Source organism: Myripristis murdjan, chromosome 2 (assembly GCF_902150065.1).
Source record: "Myripristis murdjan chromosome 2, fMyrMur1.1, whole genome shotgun sequence".
NCBI classification, from domain to species: Eukaryota; Metazoa; Chordata; class Actinopteri; order Holocentriformes; family Holocentridae; genus Myripristis; species Myripristis murdjan.
The window spans coordinates 5,246,170-5,264,395 of record NC_043981.1 but is presented as its reverse complement, the minus strand read 5'-3'; the positions used below and the strand labels follow the sequence as shown (position 1 = coordinate 5,264,395).

The 18,226-nt window shown below is 41.1% G+C and overlaps 1 protein-coding gene across 1 annotated transcript in view; it reads right to left on the bottom strand.

Annotated features, from left to right (window-relative positions):
* crfa4 (cytokine receptor family, class I receptor 4) overlaps positions 1-18,017 on the bottom strand; it is a 49,339-nt gene extending 31,322 nt beyond the window's left edge. The window contains exon 1 of the mRNA XM_030071696.1: positions 17,849-18,017. The gene's annotated coding sequence lies outside the window, so the exon portion shown is untranslated. The remainder of the gene's footprint in view (positions 1-17,848) is intronic.
* Between the last annotated feature and the right edge of the window lie 209 nt (positions 18,018-18,226).

The window sequence follows — 18,226 nt, the reverse complement described above, 5'->3', positions numbered from 1 at the left end:
CAAGATAGCAGGCTCCTGGCTTGGCTTTTGGTGGACACACAGTGATTTTAGATATGTAGCTTTTAGTCTCTTGTGACTGTTACTGCCAAATACCATGACCTTTGTTTTGTTCCACACTTAATGGTCAGAAATACTGATTCACTTAGTTGTTCATTTGGGAAATAAACTGATGTAATAACTCAACTGGACTATAATCCTAAAGTGAGAGTAGTATTGGACAATATGGACAAAATCAAATATTATGATACTTTTGACCACATACCTTGACACAAACAGTGTGACAATATTGTAGGAATGGCAATCAGTGCTTTCACAAAATGCTTACACAATAAGATTTTTGATAAACAATCATTAGTAATGAGGATATGATGTCCAAGCTGGTAGAGGCACATAACAGAACAGATAGAACAGCCCGATCCCATTACATTTGCTGTAATGCAGCCTCTGAAACTAAGTAAAAGACAATAATTTACAATGTGACAATACTGCAATATCGAAAATTGCAGATGACATCTAGTCATGATTTTGTTAGAATATCGATATATTGCCTATTCCTAAGTGAGAGGGCTGTATAAATTTGGGTGTCGTCTGCATAGTTATGGCAGGCGATACAGGCAGCATATACAGGCTAAAAAGAAGAGGGCCAAGGAGGGAACCTTGAGCAAGTCCACAAGTCACAGCAACATTCAGTGGAAACAAAGCAGGTCCTATCCTGCGGGTAAGATTTAAGCCACTTAAAGTCATTTCTATGCTCTCTTCTCTGCATGCTCTTTTCTGCACTTTAAGACAAGATATTTTTTCCCAAGGGGCTGTTTGTTTAGTGGATAGATAGGTAACTTTAAAAGATGTGACGTAATCTGTAATGCTGCCAACTCTGGAGATCAAATTGTCAAGCAAATCATCCGCAGAAGAGAAGGAACAGGAAGAGAGGTTAGGGGTTGGCAACATAGCTTCGATAAACATTGCACGTGTGCTTGCATTCATATTTCAGTTTTTTAACAGTTTCATCCGCATGAAAGTATTAGGTGTGATGATTATGTTGGGAAAAAAGCAAAAGAGGTGAGACAAGGGCAACATCAATGACAGAAACCAATGAAACTATAAGACCTTCAGTAATGAGTGGGTCCAGTGTGTGGCCTTGATAATGGCTAAGCTCTTTCACATGCTGCCGCAGATCAAACGTGTCCATTGTGAAGGAGGATTCACAGCTATTCAATGCACTGTCCATGTGAATATTAAAATCACCAGTAATAACTAAGCAATCATATTCTGTGGAAGTTATTAGTGAAATCCTAAAAAATGTTTCCAGAGGATGTGGGAGGCCTGTAGGAGGGTATTCTATGAGGACATGTCCCCCTTTGTTCTCTGAGCTACACTTCCCTTAACAGCAGAAGAAAAGGTGATGTGAATCAATAAAATCCTAAAAGAAAAAAAAAAAAAAACTTAGAGGCAGGCTGCAGAGAAGTCTGAGGCTGTGTATTAACTGTGATAAGGTTGCTATTGATCACTGCAGACAAGGGGAACTACCTGTTAAAAAAAATGACACGACACTGACTGGAAAAATGTGATTTCCCTTGTTTTTATACCCATCAGAAGTCCAATTTATGTTTATTTTATTTATGCATTTATTTTGGTGGTTGATCATTCATGAGGCTCTGAAGAGGTATGCACGTTAGAAACTGAAAATCTAAAATGCCATTGGGACACTTTATCTTAAAGATGCACCAGTTTATCAGCAGACTATCAGCACTGGTTGATATCAGCTTTAAAAAGCAACATTGATCTTGGTCCAGTGTTGCTTTTACTGCCGGTAATTGGCTGATTGTTGACTTGGCATGTTAGTGACCTTTATCTCAACAAGGTTTCCACTACAATACTAGCAACAGAGTACCATGACCTCTTGTTTTAAAATCTATTAATTACACAAGGAGAGGGAGGATTGGAAAGCTGAACCTGTTTTGCACCTGCGATTCTTACAAAAATGCTTATCGATGTCAGTATTGGCCGTTATGACGGGGTGGGAGCTGTGGATACCAGATATCGGTGTCGACCTCAAGGGGTGATGCTTTTGCTGTCTTCCCTTTACCTGTGGCTTTGTTTGATTGTTTAAATATCTCAAAAACTTAGGAACGAACTGACATGCAACTTGGAGGAAAGGTTGGTCATGGGGTAAGGAAGAACTGACTCACTTTTCACACCGTTTTTGTCCAAAGGGAGGCGTGGCAGGTTGTGAGGCACTGTTGAACTTTATGGACTGGGCAGTCATGTGGAAGGGAAGCCTTTCACTCGCTCTAGAGCCATATGGGAATGTGGCATTGGGTATAATTAACTTCTGGTGAATACAGAAGACATGGGATTGGCATCTGTTGAAAGCTGCATAGCGGAGGTATGCGATCTATTGAGTGCTTTCTTCTTTCCTTTTATGTCTGTGTCAGACAGAGCATTTTTAGACACAAGTGAAAAAATTAAAGCAAGAAAGAACTGCTTGCTCCAATTCTTCAGAGTCGATGCTTTGTAAGGCTTGTAATGGTGAAATGAATCAATCCATTGGACAGCTGTATTGAAAGTGTGTCCCAACAATCTTCAGGTTTATATTACGACCAACACTTTCACCCATCATTTCTATGCTCCCTCTCTAGTGGTGCAATCAGTCGATGGAGTGTTTGCTTGGACTAAAACATTGTGTGTTTTTGATTCTTGATAGCACAGGGATGAGAATCAAAACCACTCAGCGCCATGAATGCACCCCCCATGATTGCAGATCAAGGAAGGGGCTATGGATTTGAATTCCCTATGAATGGGGAATTTAGTTTGTCCTCCAACCCCAAAAAACAAAAATGCTGGCTTTAAGAGAGCATGTGAGGTTTCTTGTACGTCAAAGTCAAAATTCTGCAATCATGCTTCCCTCACAGATTTGGTCCTCTTTTTTACCTTTGTCCTCTGTTTGCACAACCAGGTCGTGTTGCATGTTTCCTTGTCTGATTTGTGCACTGACATGTGTGCACTGCCCAGCAGCCTGAGAAGCAGCTGCTGCGTCCCGTTAAGCTGCATACAGTGGACGTATCGATCTCCTGTCAGTCTCTGGATCATCAGCAGCCTTTTCAATGGGAATTTACTCCTTATCTCAAGCAGTAGGGGAACAGACAGAATTGATCAGCTAGTATACACGGTGTGGAACCTGCCATCATGGCAACAGATGAAGCACATGAGTTGCCGCATTACGATTGGCTGCGGCAATCAGACGTGAAACCTTTCGAAATAAGCCTGACAATTGATGGGAATGTCAGCATCAAGCAGATATATAATTTTATTTGATGACACTTCTGTTTGCTGCACCGCTCATGCAAGTAGAAACATCACACACACACTGATTCCTGCTTCACTAACATCACCACAATGCTAAGACTGCCTGTCTTTTCTCCATCCATATGATCAGAAAATTTATACTTGAGGGTTTATTTACTGCTGGTTATATTAAGGAAGCAATGTGAAGACATCACTTGGGGCTCTGACCACTTCCAGTTAGTATTTGGCATTATTTCTGACACTATATACATTGAATGACTCATTGAAAAATAATAGAGGTTATTTGACAGGGATTGGATTTTGTTACCTGTCATTATGTGAACTGCCACTATGGAAAACAAATGTCACAGCTGCCTTTTGCAATACAACAGCATTGCAAAGTACTACTTGAACGCTTTTTCCAATCACAATCAGAGATAAAGTCAGATGGAGGAGCTGCATCCAGAGACAACACATATATGCTGCCAATATACAATATACACTCCAACACGTTAATGAAAGATGCCAAGGCCTCAAGTGCTATTTTTGTAATCATCTGGCACATATGCCTCACAGCTAATTCATCAGCATGCTACTCGTGCTCCCACTTGTAATTGAATCTTGGATCACATTCTGCAGCTGCAGAACTCAGCTTCCCTCACGTCTTTGCAGCTCGCAGACGGCAATTTGATCAAGATGTGCCACATGACAGGTAATGAAGTGGAAGTTATCAAGATTCAGGACCAAAATAACACCAGGCTGACAAACAGGCTCAGTAGGTCCCACTGAACAAATCCTTTGCTATTTATTTTTTGGACAAAATGATGCACTTTGGAGCTTGAAGAGGATGATTCATATTCTAGTGTGGCAGGAGAATTTGCTTTATGTAACTTATGTTTGAGACTGACGCTATGCTTGTCAACAAATCCTTTGAATATTTTTAAAAGGTATGCCTTTTTAAAATTTTGTTCCACGGTACACTTCAGCCTCACATTTGTTAGAACTAGCCTGCATGCCAGTCTACCTGTTCTTTAGCCTTGAACCTTTTTTCCATGATGTCAAGCTTCAGCAAAATAAATCCGGGGCTGTCTCAGTGCTGAAAACATGGTTTCATTTGAGTTGCTATTAAAATCAGGGATGTGGTGCAGAGTGAAGTCACCTAAACCCACTTTATCACATTTTTTAATGACATAAGTCTTTAATTAAGATGTAAATCCATAATTTACATGTCATCATAGTGAGCAGTGTCAAACTGGCAGAAGCTGTCCTTTGTCAGAATGTCTTTTCTTTAAACCTTCGACTCATGCTGCTTTTCAATTATACGGGCATTATGTACAGTATGACATTTTAAGAGTATATTGATTGGTATCTAAAGTACTTACAGATGGAAACAGTAGTAAATTACACATAATCATGTTTTTGCAGGAAAGCTTATGAAAGGTCTTGTACATTTTGTGCCCTGCTCTCTACCATTCTAAGTGAGGATGACGACTCGTTCTTCAGTAATAACAAGAAAGTGCCATCCTGAAATGCCCAAGGACACTTGAGTCTGTTCAGCTTACACAGGAGTACTAACATAATGAAAGTAGTAAAGTAGCAAAAGATTTAAAGTTGTTTGTGTTTCCATAAACCTCTGATTTCCCCTTAAATTTCCCTCAGATCCCCTTGACCATTCAAGCACGTCTAGATCTCTGATAACTGTCGTCTGGTGCCACCCAAATGCACAAAGTTATTTGTGTGTATGTCTATAAGCCAATCACAGTGTTCCACATCATCTAAAGTGGACTGCAGTAGAGCCACACCCCCTTTTTCAGTAAGTTTGGCCGGCCGTGAGGCGAGGAGGACTTGTTTGGCACATTTGAATGTAATTGTCATATTGTTAAATACATAATGTGTTTAAACTGTGTTTAAAGTAAACATGCAATTATTTTACTTGTCATGTCAAAATATATGAATGATTTATTGCTTTTACTCAGGATTAATAGGGTTCTGAAATGGTGGCTTCAAAGTCAGAAAAACCATTTTTGTCCGTGTTGTACAACAAGGTCACATCCATGTTGTGTATCTGCTGATTACAGCGTAACTGAAGCTACACCACATTATATTGAGTGACATATTCATTAATTTTATAGCTGTAGCCTCACATCAAACAGGAAATATCTACATGTCTTGTGCATAATTTTATACACATTTTCCATTTACATTCCTAATTTTGCCCTTGGACATCACCACAGTGGATTTGAAATGGAGTAATCAGGACATGATTGAAGTGAAGACTTCCAGCTTTAATGTAAGGGGATGGAAAAAAAAATGGCATTAACCCTTTAGGAATTACAGCTGTAATGGAAAATACAAATTGTCATGGCCTATTCCCTCGTTGCTCCATGACAAATTAAGAAAAGAAAAAGGTCTGGAGTTCATTCCAAGTGTTTGCATTTGGTAGCTGTTTATCAGAACCCTCAACATGTGATCCAAAGAGGAGAGGTGTCTGTGCAGGTGAAGGAGGCCATCATTAGGATTGAAAAGGAAAGCAAAATCCATTCACAACATCTAGGGAAGTCAGAAACACTCTGGAGGAAGTAGGCGTATCACTGTCCACATCTACAGACAAGAGATGCTTGTGAGAAAATAAACAGAGAGTAAACAGCAAGGTGCAAACCACCGGTGTCGCGAGATTAGACTTTGAATGATGGGAAAAGAGTGTGGAGAATAAAAGGAGCAGCTCATGACCCAAAGCAGAGCACATCATCTGTCCAGCATGGTGGAGGCAGAGTTATGGCATGAGCATGTGTGGCTGCCAGTGGAACCGGGTCACTGGTGTTTATTGATGATGTGACTGCTGATGGAAGAAGCAGGATGAATTCTGATGTTTATGGGGTTCTGTCTGCTCAGATTCAGCCAAATGCCACAAAACTTATAGAATGACACTTCACAGTGCAGATGGACAATGACCAAAAACACACTGTGAAAGCGACCCAAGAGTTACTGAAAGCAAAGAAGTGGAATATTCTTCAATGGATAAGTTAGTCCCCAGACCTCAACCCAGCTGACCTGCTTTTCACCTGCCTGAGAGACCAAACTGAGGGCAGAAAGACCCACAAACCAGCAGCAGCTGAAGGAGCTGCAGTAAAGGCTTGGCAGAGCAGCTCAAGGGAGGAAACTCAGAATGTGGTCTTCAGGCAGTCACAGACTGCAAAGGATTTTCCTCTAAATACTGAATATAATCCTTATAATTGCAGTTATGTATGTTATGTATTGTTTATCCAATTACATTTGAACCTCTGAAAATGGGCTGACAATGTATAAAACTGGCTGTAATTAGAATTATGGTGTCACTGTCCAAATACTTATGGACCTAACTGTTTTTGGTATCTTTGGAAACCTTGGGATCTCCACTCGAATTTCAAATAAAGCTCCAAACCCAGCCGCACAGCAATGACGAACCCAGCCACTGCAGTCAAAAGATATGTAGTCATGGTAACATTAGTGGTGAATAGTCGCGTAACATTATAATTAGCATTTTGCAAGTATGAAGTAAAGATAATCAACAGATAGGAGTTTTTCCCACACTGTGTTGCGGTTGTTGCTGAATGAAACCCTTTGAGCTCCATCTTTACCCAACCACAAACCAGCTGTGTCTAAAGCCTTTACTGTGTTTTGGGAATATGAATAGACACAAGTGGACTTTCCACTATTTTTCTTTCTTTTTCTATTTTTTTTAGTTTTCAAGTCCCACGGGGGTTTTTAATACAGCATAGAGAGAGAGATGGTCTGCGGGGAATGGCTTCTTCTTGGTCTGAGGAGTCACATGTGTGAGACTTGGACTGGGTTTTCCCCTCCAGCTGCTTATATAACACTCAGGCTTCATTCAGTTCCCTGAGTTATCCATGTGACTTCTAAAGCCGTTTTAAAGTTTATGTATCTTATGGAGCGCTTTGAGAGGATGCATTCATACCAGACAACACCCCCGCTCACACACACACACACACATACACACACAGACCAAACAAGGAAAACTTATATGCGCAAAAGCTGCAGTTGCATGAATTGTCCCTGATGACTTGCAGTGTCCTTTTCGGTGATGTTACAGCCTGGACGTTAATTTGCTTTGCTGTGAAAAATCCATTTTGGAGGATGATATAAAGACAAGTTGTCTTTTAATGAGGCAGCAGGGTGGGAGACTAATGTAGTTGAAGGTGGTTTCATGGGGCATCAACTTATATTCATATAGCCCGCTTGTCTACCACATCATCAAGTGATCATATGATATCAGCACCAATGACGGATTACATCATCAGCACCTCTGGCTTTTAAAGCTCACTTCATGACTTATTCTGTTTAGGAACAAAAACATCCCAACATGTGTAGATTCAACACTATTTTTTTTTTCTTCCTCATTTACTTTTTCTTGAATATTTATCAATATCCCAAGAGCAGTCAGCACTTTGAGTTTACCATAAAGAAATCCCAAGTTCCAGTCACTAACCCCCCCCCCCACCCCCCCCCCCCCCCCCCCCCCCCCCCCCCCTGCTTTTTTCTGTTACTTTAGCAATTTATCAATTTGTGTTTGAATCTTATCTTATTTGACAGTGGTAGAAAAAACACATCTGGGCTGATCAAGTCCATTTTTAGGCCCCTGCTTTGCTGGAGTATAGCTTTGGTGTGTGTGTGTGTGTGTGTGTGTGTGTCTGTGTGTGTGCGCGTGCATGCATGGTGTGTTTATGATGCAATGACATTCGCCACTTTCCAAGAAAACATAAAGAAAATTAAGAGGTCAGAAGCTCTTCCAGCGGATGGTTTGCTCAGCGCAGATTAACTTAATCAAAAAACCCACAGCTGAAATGATTTAACTGCTTGGCCGCAACCATCAATCACATTTTGACCATATTGAATTTGTAGAGCATGATCATCAGTAACCAGCAAATATAAGAAATGTTTAAAATGTGATGCAGTGAATTATTTGTGTTAACAGCATTGTGGATACTTGTGCATTAATAGGCTCTGGCTGTTAAGGGAATCAGCTGTGTAAGTCAGTTACAGCTGATTATCTCATTCCTATCAATTACTAAACACTAATCTCACTCTTAGAAACACTAAAAGGATAACAAACAACAGTGTGTTAGTTTTACCCTGTTTTTACATCTATTATATGCAGTTCATCTTGAATATTTTTTACTATGTGATTTCTGTGAATTTTTTTTTTTGATTTGCCACCACTACAGCACAAACAGCATGAGGTGCCATGGATGCCACCTGGCATCTATGCAGCACAATGGGCCAAAGGTAAAGCCTATGTCACTTATCACCCAGAACAATTAGATGGGACAGGGATCAAGAGGAGAAGATAAGACGCCTAAGGATAACAAGAAAGAAGATAATCTGTCAAGCAATACGAGGAATGTCTGTTCATGTATTGAGAACAGTCACGAAGGTCCCGCTTTAAAGTCAGAATTGGTTACACTGGGGAAAAAAAAGGAAAAAGAAACAAAGACTTTTTTCAAATGAGAAATTATGTAATGTACTGTTAAATCTTGAGATTATAAAAAAATCTGCCAGTGGTTTAGATCATTTCACTTGATTTTACTAGAAAAAAAAAAGTTTCAAAATAAGTGAACAGAATTCTTGCTTTATTTCATTATCAATATGATTTTCACATATTGATTTTTTTCAGTGTCTTACCAGCAGTTGAGTTATTGGCTAGTATCCTGACGTCTTGTAATTTATAAGAAGCGCCTCGACTTAGTCTTAGCGCCACCATGTAAACCAAAACAGCAGGAACTGCGAGAGTTGGACAGAAAATAATACATTTTTCATCTCCCGCGGACATAATCGACCGCAATGATCTTCAGTTGCATTTAAGGGCAAAATTCTGGTTCGATATAAACACTGAGAGCCGCAGTCGTGCTCTTTGACCTTTTAAAACATACAAAGCGGTCGCAGCTGTTAGCTTTCTGCAGGGATGGGCCGTCACTTTGGAGAAAAGAGCAAAGGACGGCAGACGTTAAGGGGGATTATGAATCTGTCCGACCATAAGGAGTATGTGTGTGTGCGTGTGTGTTTGCGTGGTGTGTGTCTGGGTCAGGTGAAGAGGCTGCATTTGGACCTCAGCTGCCCCGCTCTATAACTCAGACGAGTCCATGAGCCGGTGTGGAGTTGATCTGATAATCATATTGTATCTTTCATCATTTTTCGGGTGTCCCGTTGTGTTGGCTCCAGCTGTGCATTGTGTGTGCTTTTGTGCTTTGTCATGCTTCTGCGCTGTGTGATGCCCTCCAAGCGAGCCAAAGCTTCATGTTAACCTGTTTTAATCTCCCTCCCTCTTTGTGCAACATAAAGCCGGGGATTATTGTTGTGTGTTGTGTTGGGATGCTGCTGCTGCTGCGTGTACGTTGTCTTGTCCCTCCCCATGTCCAAACGCTCTCTTAAGCCCTTAAGCTCCCGTGTGCCTTTTTCTGCTTCCGGCACTCCAGAGAGTCTTCATCCACAACGTAAATGCTCTCACATACAGTAATTTCCCATGTTCCCATGTGTTCTGTACACATTTTATCTCCCTATTCTCTTAGTCTTGATCAGCATTCCCAAGCCGCTTGCAGCAGCTGTGTTAGAGCAGCGGCACTAAGCTAGAAGACTGGAACAGATTATTGCAGGTTACTGTGTGTCATAGCTTGTGTTTCCCCTAGGAGCCTCTCATCACTACGCTGTTTCAGAGCCTGTTAACAATCCCTAAAACAACAATGTGTGGCTCGCGGAGACTTTTTTGGAGATGTACTTATGTAAACCAATACCAGTTGTGTTGTTGTTTCCAGCACTCTTCACCTCTGCTGCAAAGCTCCACGGCTTGCTGTTCTGATTTAAAAAAAAAAAAAAAAAAAAAAAAAAAACGCAGTTGGTTTAACTTAACTGTTCGCCTGCAGGCACAGAACTTTAGCAAAGTTTGTCCCGGGCCGGCCTTCGGACTGGGGTAACTCATGAAGTGACAAAGAGGATATGTCACTTCCAGCAAGCCGGCGATTTCAGAAGTAAGATTCCAACAGGAAAATCCACTGGGCCTCAGAGAGGATCTACCACAACTAGAGATCTTTTCCGTTTCAAAAGCAGAATCGCTCCCTGGATATGTAAACCAGAAGCTTGTGAGATGTTACGAGAAACATGGACTCAGTATATTACAAAGGACCACACCAGACCCATTTACTACAATTTACCCACATCTTACATTACAACAAACCACTGAGCAAATGATGTGGAGGTAATATCTACAAAATGTATATATTTCATGTTTCTGCTTATCTTTTCCCAAAGCAAGCTCAGGTCCAGACTTTCTTCACACCTGTATTCCACCGTACTGAAGTCGTCCATAGAAACAGAAGATTATTAGGAGGGTGTTTCAACCAAAAAGGTGAAAATCAAGGGATTTTGATGATCTGTCTTAAACTTGTCTTTATCACACATGATTTGCAAAATGGTTTGTTGCCATGTAAAACAAATGGGACAAACATTCATACATTGGGAATTCATTATGGGAAACCAGATTTGTGGGTCTGCTGAGGTTCGGCGGTGTGTGTCGTAACACACCCTGACGTTTTCTGATAGCTTGCACTGTTGTGGAACCGGTGGTCTGGTGCAGAGAAAGTGTAAAACATGCAACAGGCTGCTGGTCAGTGGCTCAGTTTCTTTGAAGCACAGCAGCTTATCACGCAGCAGTCTGCACAGGGCAGATTAACACAGATTAGACCAAAGCAAGGCACCAGAGATCAAATTAGGTCAAATGTGGTCCATTTAACTTAATTTATTAAACTAATTAAATGTGTACTGTACGTCAGCAGGTCTGCACTGTTTTTTCAAACTAGGTGTGTATTAGAAGTGAATCGGTAAGGGCTTGTATCTGCGTTGCCAGACTGTATGGACACACAGAGGAAAGGCCAGACATTAAGGGGGATTAGGAATATTTTCAACCTTAGTGTGTGTGTGTGTGTGTGTGTGTGTGTGTGTGTGTGTGTGTGTCAGGTGAAGTGGCTAGGTTTGGACTTCAGTGGCGTCAAAGCGAGCCAGGGCTTTATGCTGACCTATTTTAATCTCACTCGCTCTTTGTGCAACATAAAGCCGGAGATTACTGCTGTGTGTCGTGTTGGGACTGTATGGAAAGGGAGGAAAGGTGGGGAGACTTTGCCCAGTGAGCTAATGGGAATTTCATTTCATTTCACAGGCGTCCCACTCTTTTAAGGAAATGATTTTCCAGGATTTTTCAGGGACATGCTCAAGGACGTCATAAAGGGCTGAACGATATGAAAAAAAAAAAATCGTTTTGCAATTAATTCTACAAATGTTGCAATTTTGATATGATTCACAATTTCAGTAGTAACGATCATTCTTGCATTCTAATTTTAATTTTCACTGAGAAAGTGATTAAAATGATGATGGTGTGATTTCTGCTCTGTCTGTACCACAGATCATAACACACCAACAATGTGCAAACGTGTTGTCAATGGCATGTTGATCAAAAGGTCTGTTTTGCGTTTTTTTCCCCCGCCACACCTATGACTACGGTATGCCTAAGCAAAACATTTGAATATGTAATCTCACTCCATTGTTCTAATTTTACAGGATCTTGCTAATTTCTCCAGGACATTTAATCTGTTTTCAAAATTTCCAGGTGTTTTCCATGACTGGAAATCTAGGCTACAAATTTCCAAGTTTTCCATGACGCGTGGGAACCCTGACTTACGCTGATGCGGTCATCCAGAAGGATTTAAAACACTCCTTAGTGAATGACACCTGATGGATGGCGACAAATAAAATGCTATATGACCTTTTTTTTTTAATCATTTTATCCTCTCACCATCTCATTTCTAAACACTTTTTTATCACATACACAACAATTTCTTCTTGACACATGTAGTGTTTTATTATGTAGGTTATCATATTTCCTTGAAGCTATTGCTCATCTGTGTGTGAATGTACATTTGCTGCGATAACTATGCAATTTCCTCTCAGGGATTAATAAAGTACCAACATATTCTATGATATAGTGATAAAGCTCGCCTGCCAGACTGTCTGGTAACTTTCTGAGGCGCTGCATAATGCGTAACAAACTTGATATGAGTTACTTTTGCTGATGAAAATTGTTCTTAGTGGTGAGAATGTCCTGCATGCTGGCAGCAGAGCCACAGACGTGAAGACAGTTCCTGAACAGGAGTGGATGCGTGGGCGCTGAATCAGCGAGTGAATGTCTCAGAAAGTGAAATATTGCTTTTCATTTGGGAACAAGGCCACTCTTTTCAATGGAATGAATGAGTTATTCCATCCAAAAAGAAAAAGCTACATAGGGCAGTTATTTTAGTCTCTGCTGGGGATTTAGAAATAGTCTCATAAAACAGAAAACAAGATCTCTGCATATCTGCCCGCTTACACGTTTGTCCATTTCCCAGAAGGAATCTGGATGCCAAACAGTGACAGAGAGGGAGAAAACAGCTAGACCACAGAAGAGCAGACATTTAAAAGACATTTAAAATAGCCGATAAGAATTAATTATTGAGTGAGGCGGTTATTGCTTCATCAATAGCGCTGTTCCCTGAGGCCCGTCTTTGACCTTTAATAACAAAGGCATGCATCACATGCACCAGAACACAAACACTGCACAGGAAGAACAGGAATTTGGCATTGGGAAATGCAACAAAGACGCTTAGGTATCTTGATGACATTCAGTTCGTTTCATTCATTCACGAGTTTTATCACCGGGCTGATTTAATTACGCTGCGGCATGACGACTGAGAGAGAATTAAAAACAAGAAAAAAGCTGCCAGAGCAAAGTCAACCAAGAGCACAAAAATGCTATTTGAAATGCAGCAAATTATAGTGTTTCCTCCAGTCCCTTGCAGAACAATTTCAAACACTCAAACGCTGCACAGAAATCTGGATTTGTCTTTGCTATTCGAGGAATACGACTGCATTTCCCTCACAACTGCCAGTTAACAATCCCTGTGCACACATTTAATGCAAACCCTGAAAAAAAGTGTAAATAACATGTGAAGTGTGTCTGTTCGCACTCTGTTTCCTATAACCTGCCACTGAGTCTGGTGGAATAAAACAAAAATTAGCAGGGGGTGGGTGCTTATTTGCCACCCTTGCTGGGGGTTAATACTGTATATATGGAGTAGCCACATCTTTTTTCTGGCAATTTGCCACATCCATCTATCTGCCAAATGGCCACTAAAGCATATGGACAGTACACCCCAGGGATACTGAAAAAGTTCAAGCCAGGAGCCAATTTTGGAAAATGAGGGGGCCAGGGGCCACTGGATAAACAGCCCATTAGCAGTAAAAGCATTTCTTTGAGGTCTAGGTGTTGTCCACAACAGCAGGAATTAAATCTCCGCTTCTTCTCCTTTTAATTAGCAGTAAAAGCATTTCTTTGAGGTCTAGGTGTTGTCCACAACAGCAGGAATTAAATCTCCGCTTCTTCTCCTTTTAATATTTTTTTAATAATTATATGCCATCGATATCAGGATTGTGTATGTACCCCCCCTGTGTAACTAGAAACATCACAGCATGGCAGCACAGTCCATGACAGCTCATTAGTTCATTTGCAGTCACTTAGTGAGCATATCCTCTGGTATCTGATTGGCTTTCAGGGGGCTGTTTGGTTTATCACCGGAGACTGCGTATCCCTGGCATACCCACTTATTCCTGATTGACCCACCGACCTACTTCACAGGATAACATCTCATCAGCTATCATTACAGCCTTAACCTTCAGCGCTGCTCATTTGAAAATGATGTCCTTAAGATAAGCTCATAACAAAGTGGTGGTATGCTCTGACACCGACTGGCCGGGCTTAACTTAACATAAGAGCTTTAAAAATTAAGATGCTAAAGAGCTAATTGCCATCGGCAGGCCTAAGCAAGCATAAAGCATAATACAAAACAGAGAATTTCACTTAAAGAAACCATTTCAGCAAATTTTGAGTTTTTGCTCCATTACATTTTCCGCTGTAGACTGAGGACATTTCCAGATCAATAATGTCCAATTTTCATTTTCTCTCAAATGTAAATCCTCCAACCAATAGCTGTGATCGCATTATGACCCGCCTCCTGTCAGTCAAAACCCAGTCAAGCCAACAGAGCAAAGTGAGATGCTTCTGCAAGCCATGTGCTTGTATAGTAAATGGAAATGAATCCTAGATTTGACACAGTTACGCTGAAAAGTGATGTCGTTGTCTTTACTGGGAGGAATTTGACATATTTAGAAAGTGTTTGTTTGAATATTTACTTTAAAGACGCAATGAAACAGCATTTTAAGAGCATCTTACTTTTTAAATTTGATGTATTTCCTGTTGACACAGAATGTTGGGGGCGGGGCTTACACACACAGAGACATCATTCTAAAGTGTAAACCAATAGGAGATTTTTAAAGTGATGTTTTGGCAACACTGAACTTTTGTGCCAGTAAAACACAGTGAAATTGAAACTGAAATTGAAATTAAGAATTAAGAGAAAGGCCGTTTGATTTGATGGGAGGGGAGTGATTGTTCAAAAATGTGACATTTTTATTGGTTGTTGACACCTACTGCATGACATCACCATTGATAAAGTCATTTTGTCAGTTCGTTATGACTTTAAAAAGACAAGGAAAACGTCAAATATGGCTTCATAAAAGCACAGGAAAGCGGTTTACAGTTGGAGTGTTTTTCACCCTGAAGGCTCAGTGTGACTCCCCCGTTGCTGCCGGCGTCTAATCCCATTACAAATTCAGGGTTGTTTTGCTGAAAAGCCGAGATGGTTACGCCAGTTTTTCACGTGGCAGCAGCAGCAGGTAGAACAACAGAGCAAAGTGTCTTGGACTTTGTGGCTGCAACTTCATCTGTCCCGGCAGATCCAGGAGCGATAAGGCTTATCTTGAGAACGGACGCCGCTTTAGAGCCCCAGTTGTTGAGAGTCAGTCAATGCTTCCACCCATCACCGCTCACATAGCAATCAGAGCCCCGCAGGCACCACACACACACACACACACACACACTAAACACAAATATGAACAGACAGGAGCATTGAATCTACAGGGAGTCACATGTACTGCTGCTTGCAAATCCAATCGACCACGTCTGTGTGTGTGTGTGCACCCATGGCACACACACACACATACACACACACACACACACTGACACCATGAAAGGTTTATAATTAGCAAAAAAACAGCAGAGTTATATTATCATGCATACTCTCTTCGCCATGTTACTAATTAACAAACATGTGCCGCTCTCATGTCAAGGACAGACATGCAAAGATAATGGCCACAGTAAAACACACTGGTTAAGATTAAATAGGCGCACTGTGATAGTGGAAATTAGGGGTGATGACACAGAGAAGACTGATTGCTTGTCTCTATTCTCCTGTGGAGTTAAACAACAAATAAATGTGGAATACCAACTACAGTATCACCTCATGAATTCAGGATATCATCCCCACTATTAGTTGGTGCACGAAAAAAGAAATTTGCCTAAAATCAAGGAAGATGGCATCATGCAATGTAATGTCAACATTAAACAAATCAAACAATTTTTTTTAAACCATTACATCACACTTTAACACTGCATGATTGCCAGAGAAAGGGTGAATTAATACTCCAAACAGCAAAATTTGCTTTTTTCCGACTTCCCCAGACTGAGACAAGACTATGTACACATAATACAGTAATACACATAACACAGTGTAAATAACACAGCTTTGTTTTGTCACTCTGATGGAGCTATGCTAATGACTCCCATAGACTTCAAGTCTTTATGCTAAGCTAACATGAAATGCAAACCATAGCAACTGAACCACTGGATGTACAGAGGCGACAACGGTATCCAACATCTTGTCTCAGTCTGGGGAAGTCGGAAAGAGGGAATTTTGCCCAAAACACTGGAGAATTTCTTTAAGCATTCATCCTCCTCTGCTGGATTCAAACTCACACAAATTGAATTGAATTACTCTGCAAATTGCCCATCAACTTAAAGGATGTCTTCCCCCCTACTCTGTCTTGTGTTTACCATTTAGTTAATTAAATTAGGTCCAATTCCGCATAACATTTTCTTATAGGAAGCAAAACAAGATAAGACTCTTTCTGCGCTGCCTGGATATCAAACAGGTGATGCAGCCACGTCACAATGCGAGGAAATGGAAATGCACTTCATTGTGTTCTGATTTTCCATTGGGATGCACAGTGCCTTGGACGTGTTACATAACGCTGACACCAGTGTTATAACAGGAAAGGGACTACAGGGAAAGGCCCCTCTTCTGATTAATAAACTGATCTTATCACACTAGATAAGTGACGAAACTCTTCCCCTAAAAAGGAATAAACTGGATTGTTGGGCCATTTTTTCTTTTTTTTTTCTTGAATTATGCATTATGCATGGCTAAATGAGTGTTAAGGATCATTTTAAGGATTGTTGTTGTTGTTGTCTTGATGAAAGCTGGGTATAAAGGTGGGTTATTTGAATTTAGATGGGTTTCCATCTCCTTTATTTTAAGACACACAGCCATAGACAAAAAAAAAAAAAGTCAGCTAGAACAGCTCCTGAAAATGTGACTCTGACAAAGCACACTAGTTTGACGAGATATATTACAATCTCTGCGGTACATGATGCTCAAGTCTTTGCATCAGCAACAGTCACAGCAGTCGCAACAGGTCAGTGCAACCAGACACTCGGGGCTGAGAGGACGTAACCATCCGTCTCTCCAAATTGGAAGTAAATTACTTCAGGTATTTTTCTCCAAAACCAATTTAGCATTTTGGGAATGAACCCTTCATCTAGTTTTGATATGTCTGTTCCCAACGACAGTCAAAACCAGCCCGTGTGATGGAGAAGAATGAGGTTTAAAACCAGAATAAAATATTAAAATGAATTCTTCATCTTGTTTGCTGAATCTCCGCATCACATAAAGTATTTTCTTATATTTTTAAGGCAAAAAAAAAGCTAGCTTTATTACATTACTGCAACCAGACATCAGAAAGCAAAGACAACAATTCCATGAGGGAGGGCTCAGTGCAGCCAAATAACATGATTTTGTATGCAAGCGGAAATAAAAGCTTCATGCTGAGCAAAGGCTGTAATGGATTAGATGTGCACTCCATATGAGCAACAGGTGATGAGCAAAGGTGAGCGACACAACTCGCATCAGAATGAGTTAACACAGCAACGTGCATTTAAACTAATGATAAAGTCGGAAATGAGTCCAAGAGGTGTGTTTTGGCATTATCTAATCATTATCTATCAAGCTGGCCTCACAAAAACATTTCTGGGCATGAATGTTTGCTGAACACACTTTGGGTAACTCAGCTGAATAAGCTGAAGAAACCCAGCACGCAAAGGCAAAGAGCAGCTGAATGAGAAAGTGCCTTGAAAGTGCCTCACACTTGCACACATATGGACTGATGATAAATCATAAAAAAGTGAGCTGACTTGCTTGTTCAGGTCTGTTCTTCCTTCCTTTACCGTACTAATGAACTGCGAACACAGAGCAATGGCCAACTTTTAATGAATCAGCTGGGAGTTCGGGGTTGCAGCGACAGAGAAGACTCTTACCTTGTGAAGAAAAGCTTGGTCCTACACAGTTTGTACAGCCGGCCGTCGCCGCTCACCGCCGCATGAGGCCATCCACCTGAACACGGTACTTGCGGGTTGGATCGTGGCGTGTCCTGCGGGTTAGAGCCGGTAACTCCGTGCGGAGAGCAGAGCCTGGTGCGGGGCTGCAGTCAGCTGAGTGCACTGTGCGCGGCTCAGCTCCTGCTAAGCGCCTTTCTAGCCCCGGTAAGGAGATTCTGCTCCAGCTGATCAGGCGTCATCAGTCAGACAGCAGCTGCGCCTCCCCTCCTCCAACTCTTTTTGCGATGATGAGCCCGAGTCCTCAAAGCATTTATTTTATCACTATGTATGGGGGGTTCAGTTACTTTTGGACCAGGT